Genomic DNA, 16,212 nt, shown 5'->3' with positions numbered 1-16,212 from the left:
GTGAGACTCAAAGAATTTGCATCTTTATAAGATTCCGGATGGTGGTGACATGGTCCCTCCAGGGAATAACCTTGAAAAGGATGGAGCAGCAGGAGCATGCTAGTGAGATGAGATGAGCTCATACAGTAATTCTGCTACTATACAGACTTGCCTTCTTTTTGGTGCATTAACCCCCTTTCCTTCCAAACAAGGTAGCATTGCAGACACAGATATATATAATACGAATAAATAAAATGAGATGAACTATTATTTGTTTTAGAGACACATCTCAAGTATAAAGCAAATGTTTCACTAGTTAGAATAAAGAATATTTGTTATTTTCTGTCCCTTGTATTTTGTCAGTAACGCTCTAAAATTTAACATAATAAATCTGTGGTGTGTGAAATTTGTCATGCACAATCTCTAAGTAAGAACAATTTAAATCAAAACACCAAGTACTTGGCTATCAAACTAAAAAACACAGATTGTTTATCCTCACCAGAACATCAGTGCCCATGCACACAGGCACTAGTAAATATTTGGGTACAGTTTTGTTGGTTTGTCAGTTTGGTGCTAGGAAGTGAATTTAGGTGCTTGCATGTGTGGGCAAGTACTTTCCCATGCTGCTATGTTCCAAGCCTCACATCTCACCTTTCTTCATACTTTGAAAATTAGTCATGTATGATTATTGTACCTGAACATGGTCAATAGATATTTAATCCATTTGCTGTCAGGAAGCTGTTAAGTAGCATGGCATGGTGAAGAGCTTCAACTTTTTATTAATCATTGTTGCTGTGTTTTAAAATGACTTTATGGCTCACACACATTTTCACAAAATTTGAATTGTTTGATAATCCAAACAAATGTCTAAATAGTAAATATTTCCTTAAAGTTGGAACTTGATAAGGTATCAAAACAAGCATGTCTGTGACAGTCAGTATACCTACATAAATATAAGTACCTACAGGCATACATAGACAATATTGTACCCCTCCCATCCACTCAGTCAGGCCAGATTCTGGGCAGCAAAATTAACTGATCCTTAATAAACTGTCTGGAAGGCAAAAGTGTGGGTTGAAATATAGTGACTCTTCTCAGTCTCAAAATTCTGCCTTGTTAACACAACAATTGTACAAAGCTATACATAAATTTCCCTGAAGGAAAAAGAAAGTTAAATTAGCTAATCTACAGGAAAAATAATGGAGCCACTCAATATAAATGAAGGGTACATGTTCAGGAAGCCAAGAAAGTCTTGGCCCTTCAGCTCATCAGTTTACAGTGTTAAATACTAGGCGATATAAAACCTGCCACCTTCAGATGGATGGACTTTGAATCCTCTAGACAGGTTGAGGTTTTATCTCACTTAGTATCTGTCATAATGATAGGTGGGCATATGGCCAGCAGTGTTTGTAAGCCTTTCATGTTAATGGATTGATAGCCCCAGATACAGCCCTTTTTGTCAGGCTGTGGAAAGCACTTTTACAGTCTTCCCAATTACAGGAAGGTAAAGAGGAAGCCTGCATCAACTTCCTTCTCTCTAGTGCCTAGGAAGGTATTAGCATAGAGGATGTTCCAGGGCATATAGGAAGGAAGGCATAAATTCGTTTGAGTACAGCATTTTGATGAGAAATGTTTATCATCCATTAAGAAACTCAATTGCACAATTAATGAGTGACAATGCACCAACTGTGTTTTTATAAGTAGGGGTTTCTGTGTGTCTTAAAGGATTATATGAATTTATTTCTAATAAACTGTATGTGGCTTATTGTTTTTTCTTCTTTTTTAATCAAAGTGGGGTAGTGTTGGAGTTAATAACAACAGCCACTTTAGAAACACAAATGATTGCTTTAGATGGAATATCTGCTTTCCATTAGCAATCATTAAACACCAGAAAATGTTTATTCTCCCAGGTGAAATGCTAAATAGTAAATTGTAGTCATGGATAATACAGAATTCTAAGCAAATCACACTTGCCACCCAGGTATCTTTCCCATACCACATGTTCAAGCCTTAAGCTTCAAGTAGCCTTTAATCATTCAGGCCTGTTATTAGATCGCTTTATCTATTCATTTAAGTTTATGTTCATAGAAATTGCTTTTTAAGACTTTTTATTTCTACTCTCTTTTTTTTTGGTAATCTAGGGAGCTTCCAGACTCATGCCTTCAGTACTATCTGACCCCAGGCCTTGATTTAGAATTTATCCATAGGTTAAATTCTCTCACTATTAGTCTATATTAACTCTCATGTGTTTCCATAGGCACATGTATCAGAATCTAGACCTCCTCTCTCACAATATTTATTAATTGATATAATCATATTAGAAACCCCCAGATCACCAATATTTCCCTTTCATTATAATTTAATTTGGAACACACTTTCATTTTGATGAATTCTTATTTCTTTTAATCTAAATACCATGTAACATGTTTACTTTTTTTTTGTTTTTGAGGAAAATGTTCATTAATTCCAAAAGTATGCCTGCTACTTTGTCATGTCCTGCATATCAACCACCAAAACAACCACCTGGTATTAGAATCTGTGCCATAAACACATTTTCATAGATTTGGTTCCTCCCCAAAATGCCTTTTTGTATTATCTTGCTCAAAGCTGTCCCGGCACTGAAATTCAATGATTTTGCTTATTCAACAAATGAATCCTCACAGGTAAAGGATTTGAGATAGGTGAGCATTCTGACTGATTGCACAATTATAAATTTCAGTGTTGCCAGTTGTTGTGACACATGTCCTTGGAGCCTGTATGTAGGAGGTAAAAGGAGGAAGTTAGTTCTTTGTAAACTCAAGAGCAGCTTGGTCTACAAAATAAGTTCCAGGACAGCCAGAACTCATAAAGGGGAGAGCCTGTTTCAAAAATAAACATAATAATAATAATAATAATAATAATAATAATAATAAATGTCGCTGTATCTCATTCTTCTTTCGATGCTCTCCTATAGATATATTTACCCAAGTGACTTTTTATGTCTTTTTCTTCTCCAGTCTATCTTTCTATTATTTTATTCTCATGGGAGAATACCAAATAGTTTGCAAAATGGCTTCCCAAGCCTCCTTCCTCTGCATGTCAAGTTAACTTTCACCTACACCCATAACCTCTGCTTTACTTCCCCTAGTAAATAAAAGACATTTGCTTCTCCTTTTACTACCAATGGGACAGCATTCTCTAGTCCTGGATCAGCAGTTGTCTCTCTGCACGAAAGACATGTGCATTCTAGAAATATTCTGAAAGGAGAACACTTGGCTTCACAGGGTTATCTACCATCTCTTGTCTCTGCTTCACTTCACATGGGGAAAAAACTGCAATATACATTTAAAAATATATCAGACGAATTTCTCCATAAATAGTTTTGTAATACACATTTTGTTTTAAGCCTCATTATTCTTCAGGTTTTGTCCTCAGCCATGGAGTAAAACACCCCTTCAAACATACATCTTTATTTTTATTTGTGGACCAATGGGTATATTCTTCTTGTATTTTGAAATGCACAATCATGCTGCCACCCCATGTATCCCTATGGTGCTGTAGAGCACTAGAGGCCGTCCTACCCAACTCCTGCACCTTGTATGGACTCTCTTTCCATCCCACCATTCCTGGGTAAAGTAAACACTGGTCTAGGTCCTCATTTATGAGAGCAACTTTGTGCCATCCATATGTGAATAAGAACTCGTAGACTTTGTTTCTTCCCTTGAATGTCATATATAGCTACACTGTTAATATTTTCTATCATAATGTCACAGTATAAATGAAAAAAGTTCTCATGTATTTATATATTTCATTTTTCATTTTCTTCCTTTTTTAAGTATTACTATAGCATTTTTGTTAATTTTTAATTATGATTATATGTGTGTTTCTTTGTGTGGGTATATGCCCATGTGAGTTCAGGTACTCTAGGGGTACAGAAGACAGCACCAGGGTTACAGGTGGTTGTGATCCACCTAAGATGGTTTCTGGGAACTGAACTCAGATCTTCTAAAAAAGCATCACACTCTACTAAGTGATGAGCCTTCTCTCTAGCTCTGTTTTCATTTTATAAAATGCAGAAGATAATGCACTTCTGTCTATACATTTTTGCATATGTGAGTATGATTTCCTCTAATGTTTACATTCAGAAGGAAATTTTATGTAGAAGTGTATGTTCAATTTCTATTTAGAAGGAAATAAGTGAGATTACATACATAACAATTGGGGATTGATTCACTTTATGCCAATAATAATAATAAAAAACAGATCTTCAAAGAAATGCCTACAATGTTGAGTTCGTGTCTATATTTTTGACTTTTTGAGCTGGTTTTCTTATTTGAGTTTTCTTTAACATCCTGAAAATATTAGATAGTGCCTGCAATTTTATTGCTTTACTTAAGATATAGGTGACAGTATCTATGTATCCATGTTTCTTTTTGTCTATGTATCTATCTATGTAGCTATCTATCTATCCTCTATCTACCTATCTATCTATGTGTTTGTTTGTTCAATGTACCCATATGAGAAAAATCAATAGTGATGTCTGGTATTGATGCATTAGAAAGGGAAATGAATGGAAAATAATCTTTCCTTTGTGTTCTAGGTCCTCTGCTATTAAAATTTTATACACACACACATATATATATCTGATAATGATTTATTTAATCTTTATGATGCTGTCCTATAGTAATTCTGCTTTACAACAATTACTCCAAAGTCATATATCCAACCAAATAAAGAAATATCTTATGGACAGACTTTCTCTGTCAAAATGGAGTGAATTTAACTGGTATGTATGAGACTCACACAAACTTGCTTAACTAGCCAGACATACTGCAAAGCGCAGTTAAACAGCTATAAGTTTTAATTTACAATCACCTATTTCCTTTGGTACCCTAAACAAGTTTCAACAATTCTTTGCCACTAATATGTATAAACAATTCTTTCCCTGGATCTTCTACAAAATAATTTATGTACTCTACACAGTATTATCAATGTCACAGTAATGCTATTACTCTGACAAGGTAGTTCAGATAGTAAAAGAACTTGTGTATTCCTGCAACCTGAGTGAATATTCAGAACCCAAGTTAATTTGTAGGAAAGACCCATGAACCCCCCACATAGCTGTCTCCTGACCATATCTATGTCATGCACACACACACACACTTAAATATAATAATAGATTAAAATTGTGATACAATATCATTCCTTAGAATTTAAGTATCTTGAAAACCATTATTTTAAACAGTGTACTTGTCATATGTCATGGTTACTATTCCTCAGATAAAGGATTCACTATCCCTGGGGAGTGGGTGGAGGTGAGTTTGGGGGTTGGTGAGAAACATGGGAGGATGGAAGAGTGAGGGAATGGGGGGTAGATATGTAAATAAGAGTGTTTCTAAAATAAAAAAAATATATAGTATAAAAGAATAAACACACTGTTGAAGGTTCAAAGAAATGGAAGTCATAGAGAAAGGGAATCTTGCATCACTCAAAACAAGATTCAAAGTGATTTAAGGCAGGGGATTTGCAAGGGTCTCAAATTAAAGTCACTAAGGACAGGGTTACTTTTAGAAAGTCATCTCAGTGTCTTCATAGTACCTGCAAAATAGTCATTCCAAATCTTCCATTTGGAAAACCACTCATTTAGAAATAAACAAACATTGTGCTTTTGTAATCTAGAATAGTATTTGGATGCTCGGCACCTAGGCAGCAAAGAGAGTCATAATAATTTAATAACAAATTAAAGCAACATATTTTTATAGTAAAGAACTTTGAACTGGATCTGTGATATCTCAACACTGTAAACTATTTTTGAAAACAGACAGTTTAAAACCTCAAGATTCAACAACCATCTTCCTGTTTTTATTCGTATTTCCTTCAAAACAAAATTTATCTTTATTAAAAATGTTGTGAGGGAAATTAAGCACCCAAGTGTCTAAAAGAAATACCTGTAGCTTCAAGCATTTAACAAAATGAGATGCCATTATAGTTATGTTATGATTTTTAAATTAAAATTGTAAACTTTCATTTAGGTTCCTATTGTAAGACAGAACAAACACAATTGATATGATTGTCCTATTTTCCCCCCAAATGTGTGAGTGTTGTGCTAGTTATAAGGCATGATGTATATTCTCCATTTTTCATAATCTGTAAGTGAGTTTTCAGCATATTTGCAATAAATTCCACCCATTGATTTAGATCTATGAGGTCAGGATTTGAGTCCTATCTTTGTTTTCTATTTTTCATAATATATGCAATTTGTTGCTAGTGTTCAAAATCTATATGCTGCAATGATTTACAAATACATGAACTACTGATCCTATTGTCACACTGACATGGTTTAGCACTTACATAATATGATTCTTATTGGAAGAGCAAAGACAGTGCTAAAAAGAATTCAATTTCCTTGCCTATTAAGCAGAACTAAAGCTGAGATATCGCACTATTTGTTTCCTAATTTTTATGCCTTCTCTCTACTTAAAATTAACTATTCCATTAACTCTTTAAAATCCAGTGAGATACATATCATAATTATTAATGTTACATAAGGATTTCATTTTCAATATAGACCATGGTACAAATTGACCCTTACAGAAGAGGCATGATAAAATACTATCATTCAGACACAAAATTCAATTGATTGTTGGGAGTTACCTGCAGTGTTCTCTTTTGCTGAGCGGAATCGTGAGGTGCTGAATGAGCTATTCAGGAAATAATGCCAGTCACTCATTGATGCCTGCCTTGGGTTTACAGGAGACTTGGATCACAATACAGGAGACATGATTTTTCTCACTTGTGCATTAGCACTTGAAGTAGAGTCATTCAAACACAGCAGTGAGTGTCATTGTGAAAACAGCCTCACACATGGTTTAATGAACTCTGAGAAGGCTATTTACTTTGAGATTCCTTGTTTCCTATGTTACTATGTACTTTCATGAGATAACAGAGTGCCAGGAAGACACTCTTTCATGAAAATATCTTTAACACAATGATATGTCACAGTGAATAGTACAGTATCTAGACTTAACCATCTAAGGGAAAGCTATGAGAATCATCTTTAATGAAAGAAAAATACAGCCCAGAGAGAATTATTTATATCTTCTACCCAACTGCATTTTAATGTGGTCTTTGATGTTAAGGAAAAAAATCTGCTTAACAAAATAAAAAATGATATTCAGAGCTAATGTTTGGCCTCTTTAAACTTCTGACTTTCATCTTAGTTGATAAAAATGCCTTGAGTCTAGACTGGTCAAAATCAAATGACTACAAGAATAAAGTTAACTAATAATGAATGTCAAATGCTTTACTTGCACTATCAGAATATAATTTAACTCTGTTATTACTGTTAGCATGATTTTCTCTCCAAACTGGAACATAATTACCAGAGCCTATTCTGATTCTAACTTTCCCTAGGGTACATATTGACAGTGTCATCAAATTAGTTGCCCAAAATGGTAAATAAAAGAAAGTTTGGGTTACTTTTCTTTAGAATGTCGTCTAGAAATAGGAATTCTAAATATAACAAGCTAATGTTTTCTGTGTTATAAATAATACATGTCCCCCAAAATCTTGCACTTCACTCATTTTATTTAGTGTGAAGGGCAAATAACTATTTCAAATTTCCATTTCTGGTTCAGCCAGTGTTTCTTTAAGGTTCATTTGTAAGCATCTTTGTGAAGATAAAGTAGGACTGAGTACTTAAGGTAGAAAACGGAATAGAAAATCTCATAACCCCAATGAAGACAATGAATAATACCCACATTTTTTGCTGAACTATAAAATAAGAAAATGCTGTCAGAAAGAAATTCCATAATTTTACTTACCAATACATCATTAAAGAGCCAGACTTTTTGAAAATGTTCTTAACATATTTACAAAGTTGAATATCATTCCTGGTATATATTTAATCATTTATGACACACATAAATTTCCAGTGTCTTATCAGTTATTTAAAGTATACCAGCAATTCATCAATTATATCTTAACCTTTCTATCGATACCTACAGGCATGATATAATGATTTCTTCAATACTGCTAAAGTAGCCTCTGTATTTATCACCCCTGTTACATAATGGCCCATTATTTCCAGTCCAGTTGTTATCTACTAGTTTTATTTGCTTAGATACCAAGGTATTTTTTTCTATTTCTTGATTTACATCCCTCAATGTTTGTAGTGCTTACACTGTTTATCATGTCCTGACTTTGACGCCACCTCCTTCCTTATGTGTTCTAGGTTCTCACCACAGAATGTACAGTTCTACTGTGTTATAATGAGTTCTGCATCTTCAAGGGTTTAACTCATGGTACTTCCAGGCAAAGAGGCAAGCACTGGAGACCAAGTGAGTACAGATGGTATAGTAGGGAGGAGCAGCCCCAAATACTTTGCTTCTGCTTTGCCTCCAGGCTCTTTTCTTTCTGCCTTGCTTCCCTCAACAATGGACTTCTTCACCCAGAAGTTTAAGATGAGATAAACTGTTTCCTCTCCAAGTTGCTTTGGTTTAGGTTTTTATCAAGGCAGAAGAAACCTAGCATGAGAGTTATTCTAAAACATTTAAAGGCTGCAGCTACACATCAAATCATGGTATTTATACACGAATCACTGTTCCTACCATAAGAGACAAAATCAATTCTCTGAATATTTCCTGTAAACAACAGAAAAAATCATGTGCTTCATATAATGAGAACTAAGATTGCAGCATCATTGTTTACTAGCCATAAGAAAATCACTTCCTTAGACATTCTCACTAAATTGTCTTGAACAAATAAAAAGATAATCACAGTACAACACAGCCTAAAGGAATGGTTTTCAAAAGTATCATTTCAAATGTTGTATATGGAAGAAAGAAAAGATTGCTGAAGTTTATTACATATTCTTTTCAATTTACAGGTTTTACTTAAAGTCTTTTTAAAAGAAGTACTAACTGAGATTAACCTGGACATAAAATTGTCATTAGCAAGTTTTAGTCTTTAAAATAATCACACAAAAGTCCTGACCTTTTTCAAGATCATCAGACTTACAGCAATAATAGAACTCTTTCAAAAATGTATTTGAAAAAGCTTCAAGTAGATAAATAAAATGAAACAAATTCAAATCAAATCACTCCACTTTTAACTTCATTAACATAATAGAAGGATTGATTCTTGATGTTATTTTTACAAGGAAGTGGTCAAATATTTGTTTCTTTTATGAAACTTTTGATGAATTATGTATAATTTTATTTTTAGGCAATGCAATTAGAATATCTTAATGGTTGCCTTAGTTAAATATAGATTCCATCTGAGGTTGAGATAATATGGAAATCAAATCCTTTTATGATTTAAATAAGCAAGATTTTGCTTGTGACAACATTTTGTTCATTTATTTACTTTCATGCTACTTTATTTCCATAGTATATATTGTCAGCGTTATTATTGCAATAAAATACATTACTTATTTTGGTTAAAAATTTCCTGAGAACAGAAAAAATTAGTGGTAACCAGTATTCTTAGTAGTATCTATCACTAGATGTTTCTAATTTATATGAAATTCATTTAAAGGATTATATTAGCCACACAATAACATTTCTTTTTTGCTAAATATTTATTGGGTTTGGCAAGATCAGAAGTGCTGAGTAAAATATTAAGTTCAATTTAAGCTTTTGAGATACATTTCATTCATTCATAAATACTACATGAGGTTGACAGCTATTGGAAGAAAGGCAACATGAGATCTAGAAGATTAAAACCAAGTACAACGTTGGGAGGATTTGAGGGGGAGGAAAGAGAAAGGGAGGAATGGTGTAATATTATAATGTTAAAAATAATATTTTAATGATAAACAATAATGCAGGCCAGATAACAAAGCTGTACATTCTGGTAAAACAGCAGGGTGCAGGTAATGAGGCAGCCAAAAGATTTCTGACTGAATATGAGCCCATTTCACATAAGACATTTCATGTGTGGTGCTGTAACCTGCTCTGAATTCTGTGATGAAGAACTTCACAGGCCTTAGTGGGAACCTACTGTTTGTGCTTAGCTAATGAATATTGGGTGAAAATGTTTAACAATTATATTGGTCTTTCTATCCACTCTGTTATCCTGTGTCTTTTTACAGGCAAGTTAAGACCATTACCATCGATGGAAATTAAGTGTTAATTCTTGCTTGTTTTGAATTTAGTGTTGGTGGTGGTATTGTGTGTGGATTTACCCTGCTTTTCCTTTTGGCTTTTGGCAAAGTGAGGAAAGGATTAGTAGCCTACCATCCACACTGCCAGAGAAGCTAGGGAACAAGGAGGACCTAAGAGAGATATACATAGTCCCCCAAAGAAGAGGAAAGGGACAAGATCTCCTGAGCAAATTGGGAGCATGGGGAGAGGGGAGAGGGAGTTAGGAGAAAGAGAAGGGGAGAAGAGGAAGGGAGAAGACATGAAGGAGCAGGAAGGTTGAGTCCAGGGACAAATAGAGGGGAGTAAGATAAGAGATACCGTAATAGTGGGAGTCACTGTAGGTTTAAAGAGAAATCTGGCACTAGGAAAATGTCCAGAGATCTACAAGGATGTTATCAACTAACAATCTAAGCAATAGTGGAGAGGCTACCTTAAATGTGCTTACCCTTTAATGAGATTGATGACTACCTTATATGCCTTCCCAGAGCCTTCATCCAGTAGCTGATGGAAGCAGAACCAGATACCCACAACACTGAACTGAACTCCTGGAATCCAGTTTCAGAGAGGGAGGAGTTATGAGCAAAGGGGTACAGACAGGGATGGTGAAGCCCACAGAAAGAGCTGAAATGTAAAAGGGGAGATCATAGACCCCACACTGATACCTGGGATAGGATTGATCCAGACCCCCTGAACGAGGGTGTAAGTGAGGAGGCCTCATCAATCTATGGGGCCTCTGGTAGTAGCTCAGTATTTATCCCTAGCATACGAATCGACTTTGGGAACCCATTCCATATAGAGGGATATTCTCTCAGCCTAAACACTTTGGGGAGGGCCTAGGACCTGCTCCAAATGATATGACAGACTTTGAAGATCCCTCATGAAAGGCCTCACCCTCCCTGGGGAACAGAAAGGGGATGGGATAGGAGGCTAGTGGGGTGCAGGGGAGGAGGGGAGGGAGAGGGAACTGGGGTTGTCATGTAAAACAAGTATATTTCTTTTTTTCTATTTTTTTTGGCTTGACATTTTATTTTTTACTGTATTTTGGCTTAGGATGGAATATATACAATCTCCGTTCCATGTTTTGATAAAATTCTCAGATTTGGAATTAAACTGTCTACAAAATAAGCCGTTTTCACAGTTTCATTTACACACACCATGACATTTTATTTCATTTTATTCAGGGCACTTTTTTATGTACACATTATTTTTTCTGTTTTAAAGGAAATGTCAACAAACATGAGGAGATCGTATATGAATAAAGACTGATGCATTAACAATATAAAGAAGGAGCCATAACCACAGTATTTCTGGGGTGAGTGTTTGAAGGGGATAGATTCCTTGTGCCCTCCACACTTGTAAATGAAAACAAGCATATTTCTAATTTAAATAAAAAATAAGAAAAATATTTATATTGGCAAAATTTTTTTATTTCAACTTTTGTCAGAAAACAATGATTTTGGTTTTTAATAGGCAGATAATCATATTTGATGAAAGTGCCAAGTGTAAACATATTTGAGGGCTCAGCCTTGCATGACTATTGTATTTCAACCTCTAATAAGTCATATTCTTAGGGCTTGTGGTAGAATCAAATCCAGTTTGAAAAGGTGATGAATTCTAGTAAGATTTGAAGAGTGGAGTTGAGTACTCCTCAATTATGTCACTGTTGGACACAGATGAAATGAACCTCAAGTTACCAGAAGATCAGCAGAACCAGGACAGGATTGTATCCTCCTATCCCATTTCTGTTTTAGTCCTGAAAACAATGTCAGGAAAATATGTTTGAAGCCCTAATATACATTTTTATAGTAATTGCGTTGTTTAAGATTATTCCAGGTATGATAGTACGTACACATAATTCCAGTAGTTAACATGCACAAGCAGGAGGATTGACATGATTGCAGACTTGGTTGCATACTAAGTTACAGATGACAGGAGATTATATAGTTATACTGTGTCTGTAAGAGTTATGAAAAGCCAGGCGGTGGTGGCGCACGCCTTTAATCCCAGCACTCCAGAGGCAGAGGCAGGCAGATCTCTGAGTTTGAGGCCAGGCTTGACCAACTGCCTCCAAAACAATACAGAGAAACCCTGTCTCATAAAACAAACAAACAAAAAAGAGTTATGTAAAAAACAACATTGTTATGACAATTAGATCGTTCAAATAGTTAAAAACTTATGAACAATCATATACCCTCCTCATATAATTCTTTATTTCTCAATCTAGCAAAAATAAAACATGTCTGTTTCAATATTTCTTCATATCTTCTTTTATTTATATTTATATGGGGACATATGTTACCTAATTGTATATTATATTGTTATGCCATCTTTATCTTCATCTGCTTTATGCTGGTTTAATTCTACATGTCACCTTAAAACGGTGGGTACAAAGTTCTGCCTCCATTACAGGGTGTACATAAATGATGGTATCAAGATATCAAAAACATGTTTCATAAAAGAAATGGTAGCATTCATTTGTTATAAGATGATATAATATACAATTACAGATGTTGCCTCAAACAGAATGGAAGATGCAAATGTGAAGGAATTAATAGCACTGTGCACATAGTACTTCACCTCTGGAAGTGGATATGTGAAGTTGAAGAATGCTCTTAGCTTTGGTCCGAGAAACCTTTATTTTGTATGAGGCAGTAGTTAATGCTGATCTGTGTAATGAGTACAAGCGCTGGTAGTTATCAGCTGTGGATGACCCATCTCTCTCTTCCTATTCAAGGGACCCGCCCACCCCTACTTCTCCAGCAACTAGGAGCAAAAGCCCACACAGGGACCTCTGCGGGTAGCGGCCATGCCGCTGTTGGAAGGAAAGCCACAAAGAAAACTGACAAACTCAGACCAGAGGATAAGGATGACCTAGATGTGACAGAGCTCTCTAATAAAGACCTTCTGGATCAGCTTGTGAGATACGGAGTGAACCTGGTCCCATTGTGGGGACAACCAGGAAGCTGTATGATAAAAAGCTGTTGAAACTGAGGGAACAGGGAACAGAATCCCCATCTTCTACTCCTCTGATAACAGTCTCTTCCTCAGCAGAAAATAGAAGACAGAATGGCAGGACTCCGACAGATACAGTGACAATGACGAAGACTCTAAAATAGAGTTCAAGCTTGAGAAGAGAGAGCCACTAACGGGCATAGCAAAGACTCCATTAACACCCAAGCAAAGAAGAATTGAGCACAACCAGAGCTATTCTCAAGCTGGGTAACTGAGACTGAATGGACAAGTGGATCTTCCAAAGGCGGACCTCTGCAGACATTAACTAGAGAGTCCACACGAGGGTCAAGAAGAACTCCAAGAAAAAGGGTGGACACTGCACAACATTTACGTATAGATGGTGCAGTAATTTCAGAGAGTACTCCCATAGCTGAAACTATAAAGGCCTCAAGCAACAAATCCTTAGTTGTCAATAGGTTGACTGGAAATTTCTACTATGCATCTTCTATTCTGCTAATCACTGAATTCTCAGACATACCCAGAAGAACACCAAAGAAACCATTGCTGAGAGCCGAAGTGGGAGAAAAGACAGAGGAAAGATGAGTAGAAAGGGATATTCTTAAGGAAATGTTCTCCTATAAAGCATCTACTCCAACAGCAATTAGTGTTAGTTGCCGCAGACCAATCATAGGGGCTGCAGGTCTGCTGCTCGAGCTCAGGGACTTCAGGATGGAAGAATCGTTCTCATCTAAGTATGTCCCCAAGTATGCTCCCCTGGTGGATGCCAAGTCAGAAAAGACAAAGAAGGGACGGTCCATTCCCATGTGAATAAAAATGTTGCTGTTGTAGTAGCAGTTTTTTGTTGTTGTTGTTTGTTTGTTTGGTCTATCAAGCTATGGAAACCAACCAAGGAAATCCCTTCACTAATTTTCTTCAAGACAGTAAAATACCCAACTGAAGAAGTCACTTCAGTACATTCAACTTGATCTCCTGTTTTTAATAACTGTAGAAAAACATTTGTGTCTGCTGTTGCCTGAAGAACTAACATTGTGATGTCACCTCAGTAAAGTCAGTGCTGCATTGAAAAGCCAATGAGACACATATATGGAACATATTTCAATATTTTGGACTTTGAAGATCACACTGTACCATGTGAATATATTTTTTAGCTCTGAAACTTTTTTGTAGGCTTTATTTTTTTATGTGGACATCTTATTTCACTTTTGGGGAAATGCATTTTTTTGTGTATTTGAAAAATAAGGCAAAACATGGTAATGTAATTAATGTGATATACATTAAATACTTGGAATTTTTACAGGAAAGATGTATAACTTATTCTCTACTGAGTAAAAATGTCACAAATGTGAATGAAGTTGAGTTAGAAAGGGTTACCCAATTGTCCTTCCTGTAATGTGGCAGTGTGTTGTTTAAGGAAGGGTTAGCAATAAGCTCTTCTGTGACTTCTGGCAGTGACAACATTGCTGGTGCATCCCTGTCATACTGCTGCCTGAAATAGTTTCATATCATGAAAGTCCTACTTCATTAAAACCATTTATGTACACTTGCTTCTCCACAGGGGTCTTGTAGGGAAGCATAGACACCTGTTTTCAGTTACTATTAGCTGACTGCGTTTGGAAGAGCTGTCTACAGCAGAGCATTTATCCTGTCAATCCAATATATTGTCAATATATTCTTTAGGTAAACAAGTGTGCAGTGATGTTTGTTTAGAAGTTAGGAACTAAACACTGGTCATCTGTTTCATTTGGATTCATTGTTTCAATGTCTTCTATTATCAAAAAAATTACTTTTCTAGGGATTTTTTTGTTTTAGCTTGAGGAGGGATGTTTATGGGGTTTTTGTTTGTCTTAATCATATAATATCCTGATGTAATTTGATTTAAAAGTATATCATTTTCTTTTAAATCATATGTAGTAGTGAATGCTTCATTTGTAGTTTCAAATAGGTTGGGAATGATGATTGAAGTGATTAACAATATCCTTATGGTTGTCTTGTTTTTTAGCTGAAATTTACCTCATGTATGGCTTAAAGTTGCAGTAAATTTAAATTTTAGTAGAATAAAGTAAAGCAAAAAAATTTAAACTTAGTTATTTAAGTTGCAATTTTACAGTCTTTGACCGTACAGCACACTAAACATGTAAATTATTTTTAATAACATTCAAAATGTAAAGATAATTTTAATTTTTAAAAAGGAGGAAGCTGAAGATGAATATTTAGACCACACAATTTTCTATTACCGTAGTTAGCTTTTAGATATTTCATAGACATTTTAAGTAAACTTTTGCCATTGAGACTGGAACATGTTGGGCATGTGGGAAACTGACTTAGATCTGAAGTGCTTGCCTCTCGGAGTAAAAATGTCTCTTTGAGATGAGCCACAGGGGAACCATGTTTTACTCAACTTTTCCACTCTAAGGTAATAGCCATCTTTCTTCCTTTGTTTTCAGACATTGCTTCTCCTATGGCTTTTAGCCTTTTGTTTATAGTTAAAAATTGTGAGAAGCCCCATTTAATGTTTTAAAATGTGGGGAGATAAATCAAACTTAACATATACCCTACCCAAGGTCAGTCTGGAATAGGAACAGTATGGTCCAATATAGCAAAAGTAGGGCCAGGTAAAACATGCCTTTTTTTTTTAAAGTGTTCTTGGACTTTTGTCTGTGTCTGTTTTATTCCACTAAGGTAAATATGTCCTTGATGTAAATGCAAAGCATTTATTGATTCCTAGATGTAGATTTTAAAATATAATTCAATAATAAAGTAATTAATCTCTTAAAAAAGGGAATCAAGAGCCTACAAATAGGGAAGCAAGCTATGAGATGTTTTCTTCTGTCAACTTGAATCAGCTAAGGTTACCTGCACGAAGGTCCTCAGAAGATCAACATATTCAAAATTCCAATATGGATGGGGAAGGGACCCCTAAGGCCCCACACTTGGCAGAGAAATTATGGGCAATTGATGGATGTTAAAGGAATGTTTCTCTTCTTTGAGAACATATCCAATGGTAGGTTGTGCTTTTTTCCATTGGATACTCTCATATCCATGTGTACATAGGCAATAGTAACTGAAATCTGGTGTTAATATCAAAATGTATAGTGAAAATACAGGTCATAAGCTTAAAAGGAGATATGGTGATTAC

At 35.3% G+C, this 16,212-nt stretch overlaps 1 protein-coding gene and 1 pseudogene across 1 annotated transcript in view; one reads left to right on the top strand and one right to left on the bottom strand.

Annotated features, from left to right (window-relative positions):
• Sgcz (sarcoglycan zeta) overlaps window positions 1-16,212 on the bottom strand; it is a 912,857-nt gene that overhangs the window by 354,543 nt on the left and 542,102 nt on the right. The gene's annotated exons all lie outside the window — the stretch shown is intronic.
• LOC106020831 lies at window positions 12,810-14,150 on the top strand (annotated as a pseudogene).

The sequence above is a fragment of the Mesocricetus auratus genome, unplaced genomic scaffold (assembly GCF_017639785.1).
Source record: "Mesocricetus auratus isolate SY011 unplaced genomic scaffold, BCM_Maur_2.0 Super-Scaffold_100026, whole genome shotgun sequence".
Lineage (NCBI taxonomy): Eukaryota > Metazoa > Chordata > Mammalia > Rodentia > Cricetidae > Mesocricetus > Mesocricetus auratus.
The sequence above is the reverse complement of the archived record's forward strand: the minus strand, read 5'-3'. Positions and strand labels throughout refer to the sequence as shown.